This window comes from Akebia trifoliata, chromosome 8 (genome assembly GCF_017979445.1).
Source record: "Akebia trifoliata isolate Shusen 1 chromosome 8, ASM1797944v1, whole genome shotgun sequence".
Lineage (NCBI taxonomy): Eukaryota > Viridiplantae > Streptophyta > Magnoliopsida > Ranunculales > Lardizabalaceae > Akebia > Akebia trifoliata.
The window spans coordinates 30465822-30471122 of NC_141382.1; the positions used below are offsets into that span (position 1 = coordinate 30465822).

The following is a 5301-nucleotide window of genomic DNA, read 5'->3' on the forward strand; positions in this document are numbered from 1 at the left end:
GCCTAACACCTTTCAACCCCGTAACTTGATCCCCGAATTCAGATTTTTTTATGGTAGATTAGTTCCTTTTATCTATGTTAGAGTCAGTTTGGTTCCTAGACCACAATAACTAGGTGGCGACTCCCAAACCTCAAGGGTCAAAAGCGGATCCGCGCACCCCGCGGATCGAGGGTGCTTTCAACAGTTTAAGGATGTGAATGAAAAACAACCAAAATAAATTAATATTACTAACCTCATAGCATTTTTCCTTATTTATCCTCTCTTGTTATAGAAGTCACAACTTCGTTTCCTCCATCAGAGATCTAGGTCTAATGTCCTCAAGAACCAAATCCCCGTTCTTTGCTGCGAGATATCTCTACCATGCCGTTTACGATCTCTACGATGGCTCACACTCGAGCTTTCTCCTCGCTGAATCTATGAGCCTGAAACCCACCTCGACCCAATCGAGGCATCTTCTTTGGTTCAGTGAGTTCGACAATCGCCATGGAAAGAGAGAGAAAGACGAAGACTGCCTGTTTTGTAAGAATTTATTTTTGTGTTCTCAAACGTTGGATGCCACTGCTTCTCACACGACTCCCTGATCTGCAGATTGATCTTGAAATTGGATCCATAATCGATTAAATATATTTGAAATCAAACCAGATCTGATGAAAAAATGTGAAATCTGATCTCAATTTCTGTGAAATTTCTGTATTTACTCGGCTTTTCTTTCTAAATAACATCTCCAAGACTCAAAAATTAAACCATAATCACTTCTATCTCGCACTACTTTTCAACAATTTCCAGCCCAGACAGAGATTCAACACCATTGAAACCCTAATTAGCTTCTGATGAATCCATGAAGGACTGAGTGGTAGAAATTTGGGGGTTTTCTGATTGAGACGAAGCAATTGCAGAGTTTCATCAGGAATTAATTAGGGTTTTTATTCTTCTTCTTCCAATGAGCAAGCTGCAATTTTTATTTTTATTTTTATTAGCCTCCTTCTCGCAAAACCCATAGCCCCTAGATTTCTATCTTTTCCATTTTTCTCGACTGCATTGTAATTTTTGCCTAAACAAAATGCGATCTGAAACCCTAGATCTGTAAGGGTTGATATTGACGACATTCCCAATTCTTGATTTGAAACCCCGACCATACCACGCGGTTTCTCGTGGATTTTTTCTTTTCGTTCCCACAGATGACACCAATTGTGGAGGTCATTTTTGTGATTGACCTCGAGATCTAATTTTTAACAAGATCATTCACCAATAAATCATAAAAATCAAGAAAAATAACGAAAAAGAGAAATAACACAAAAAGATTTTTTACGTGGTTCGGCAAGCGTGCCTACGTCCGCTGGCTCGGGGAGCCATTTCACTATAGATCTCAGATTTACATAGCCTCTTCTCCCCCTCTCCCTCTTTCCTCTTCCCATTTTTACAATAGCCTCAAGGTCTTTAAATAGAGAAACCCTAATTAGAGTCTTAACCTTAATTAATTATAATTGACCACATTGTCTCTTATCCAAAATATCAATTACATAACAAGGAGAATAGTCTTTTTAAACTTGGAATCTTCCCTAATAAGATAGAACTCTCTTTAAATGATGCCACGTGTCCACCCCAAGATGCGCATTGATAGTACGAATGGACAATCCGAATAGAAGACGATTTATCCCTCCACAACTGTTTCTGCAAATCCAATGATGAAACAAACAAAAACATTTAAATAGGTACACCTCAAATGTAGGATTCTCTCAATCATTCTCTATTGTATTTTACATGTCAGCAAATCAGTAGACGTTGCATGTTCATATTCACGTTTTCTAAATTTTCTTATATGAATCTCATTCCCATCCTTGTTAGTCGTTCTGTTGAAAAGAACCCAAAAAACAAAATGTTTGGTTGCCGTGAGATTGTTAATGGATAGGTACAATTGGGTTATTTTCTTTTGCAATCTAGATACCAAAATCATAGTTACTCATATGTTGTGTTATTACTATAAAGTAATCACTTGATATCCATGGCCTGGCAATGGTCATGATGCAACATCATTGCAACCTCAATTGAGGCCATGGGTTTGATTTGGAAAACTGAAGTACAAGCTGTACAAATTAAAATCAAATTCAAATTCACGGGTGGATCCATATGTATGGAATTCATATCGGGAGATATACGATGAAACCTTCATAATTGGGTCTGCCATAAGGAATTATGGTGTAAATTCTATAAGTCTTTTTACAATTTCCAGTATGTTTCTATCTACTTTCAGTTAGTTTGGTGTAGATATTCTAAGGAGGCCATTGTGGTATATATGGATCCAACTGCCCTTATAGCATCATCATTGGGTTACTTTCATGGATCATACTTAAACATTTTAACCGAAAGGTCAGAAGTTTAAGTGATGATACCACAAAGACCAACAAAAAACAACTGCCCTTATAGCCCTTTCTCGACTTATGAAATACAAACCCTAAACATAGTGTTGGGTCTAAAATCATTTGATAAGGACCTAACCAATACACCAAAATCACCTGAACAATAATGGATTAATGATGCAAACATTTAAGCCTTTATATATTGGGGTCTGTAATAGCCTATCATGTTAACTTGCGAAAGTATTTACTGTAAAATAATACAATTATAGTTAATTACACATGTTCTTGTAGAACAATGTTTATTTCCCATAGTCTTCATTTATATGCTCAACACCTCTTGCAGATCATAAAATGAGTTGGAGAAGACATTCATTGACCAACTAAAAAAACTTTTAAGAATGTCACTTTGGTGGATCCAAGGAAAAACAAAAAAAAACGTGGCATAAAATTCTTATAGTCGATGGCTCGAAAGTGGATGAGTGTTGTACTTTAAGAGGTAATGATCACATCTTCATTTTGTTGAAAAGAAAGAAAATATATTTGTTTGCTAGGTACAAGAATAATATTGAAAAAAAAAGCCTTGAGATGAAGATAGAAAAAGTCTACTAGAATGGTAGTAGTGAAAATGTTGGACCTTTCGTAGTTCAACTGATCACTTTGTTGTTTAGCAGCTTCTTGGAAACTTTCTTTCTCTTCCTCTAAGATTTTCTTCCTCTCAATGACAGACTCCTTGCACTTCTCTTTCTCTTCAATTATTCCAACAGAGTTTTGATCTATTTCACAATTTTTTGAATTTTGTAAAATTAGATATTTCTATAAGTAGTAAGATATAGAACTACAAACAAAAATTCAAATCTCTTGCAGGTTTATGGAATTTGGAAAACTTACTTTGACAAAACAAAGTTTGTGGCATAGAAGGTAGTTTGATTGATCAAGGTCACATGTAGACAATTTTCTAACATTTTGTGTAGAAATGTACTTCTGAGAATTATTTCATTAGCTTTCTCATGTTCTGGTATCATGTTTTCCCATTGATTTAGTTTTTCATAACATTTACAGATTCGAAATGAAAAAGCTAGAAGATATTTAAGTAGTATGTGGAAAAAGCTAGCAACTCCTTTCACTCAAAAGTTCCTTAATGTAGATCCATTGGCTCTTCGTTTACTTGAGCAACTGCTTGCATTTGAACCAGAAGGTCGTCCATCTACTAAAGTGGTACAATTTAATAATTGAGATATTTTAAAAATGCAAAATGAATTTCACAATAAAAAAATCCCTAGAATCTTATTGATTATGTTTTTGATAGTTTATTTTTTTAGGTACTAGTTGATCCATACTTTCAAGGTTTGCCGAATGTTGATCGTGAACCATTAACACAACCCATTTCAAAACTTTAGTTTGAGTTTGGAAGGAGGAAATTGACAAAAGACGATGTAAGAAAGTTAATCTATAAAGAGGTATGACCGAACAACTTGTTTTTCTTGCTACAATAGTATTATTGCTTTCATCTACATCAAATTTTTTACTTACAATGAATTTTCTTTTAAAAGTAAATAGATATTGAAGTTGTACAAGTTCTTACTATATGGTTAAATGCTTTGATGCTTTTGATGTAGCTATTCCTTTGGTGGGTTAAATAAATGAGTGGACATTGCATAAAAGATGGTATCTACAGCCTTAAGGTAATATCATGATGCTTTTGTTACTTGTATTAGATCATTAAATTGCATTACTTGTCCAAATAAACATGAGGGATCCATGTCTGTAATGGTGAGGAGATATGAAATTTTGGAGTTAGTGTTCTTTAATAACATGTGGGTGGTTGGAAAATTTCCTGATTATATTTTGCAAAATGCAGGTAAAGTTGAATGTATCTTTTCTGCAAGACATTAATGATGACATGGGGTCTGATGAAATTAAAAATGCTATTGAGTGGATCATGTGCAACCTTGATGGTTGCTACACTTGCACAAGTCAAGTAAGATCGTCATATTGCAGAAACAACACTTGCATTTCCCCATCTGTCTTTTATAAATATCATGTCCATCATGGATGAGTTCATTAATGTCTTCCTAGAATTTTCTTTTGATATTTTTCACATAATCCAACTTAAGGTGTACTAATTATGTTAATTATCTTTTTCTCTATTACTAGTTTTATTGCTAATATTCGATCGCTTATTCTTCTAACATGTGCAACTTTATCCTTTAGATCTCTATCTACTAACACAGTTGTTCTATTTTTTAACTTTCTTATTTACCAAGTCTTGTATCCACTAACTCTGAACTCTCCTTGTTTATTTTCCCCTTGTACTGCTCATTCTTTATAGCATAAATGGTCATTACTCTGAGTATGGTTGCATTGGGTTATTGAATGTTATCTTCTATTTCTTGGGGCTCAAAAATAAGTGTGGGTTTCTTTCTGATACTTAAGCTAATTGGTTGCAACTAATTGGTACCATCAAGATTTAAAAAATAATAATATATTTGACAAATACAAATTGCAAACTCAAATTTGTGACTTTGGGTTAGCAAGAGTTGCGTTCAATAATACCTGTACAACAATATTTTGGATGGTATCTTTTTGTAATTTTTGAAATATACACACTTTTTCATAGTGTTTGGGTGAGATGAGAATGAGGTTTAGATTTAAGGGAGAAGAAGTTTTGATAGGTAGAAGTGTTTTTTGGGAGTGCTGGGTGCGTAGGATGTTTCATTATGATTGATGCCTATGATTTCTAGACTTTGAGAAAGAGAGAGAGAGAGAGAGAGAGAGAGAATGAAAAATAAGATAAAATTTGCATTGTTGATTCTATAAATACCACCCCAATAGGCTTGGTCGGAACCCATTACAAGCGTTGCCAAATCAGATACTAAAGCACAACAGCAATAACAACGACAACAACAGCTTTAACAGCCTAGCAACAGGCAACATCGTCCTCAAC

General features: G+C 34.4%; 1 long non-coding RNA gene across 2 annotated transcripts; it reads left to right on the forward strand.

The window, feature by feature from the left end:
- The first annotated feature begins 1358 nt into the window (after positions 1-1358).
- Positions 1359-4832, forward strand: LOC147396497 (uncharacterized). Of its 2 annotated transcripts, none has more exons than XR_015180354.1 (4): positions 1359-3572; positions 3664-3814; positions 3974-4039; positions 4216-4832. It is a non-coding gene; the product is annotated as an uncharacterized LOC147396497 (long non-coding RNA). The 2 variants fall into 2 exon arrangements; XR_015180355.1 differs by having other exon boundaries at positions 3677-3814.
- Positions 4833-5301: the final 469 nt, after the last annotated feature.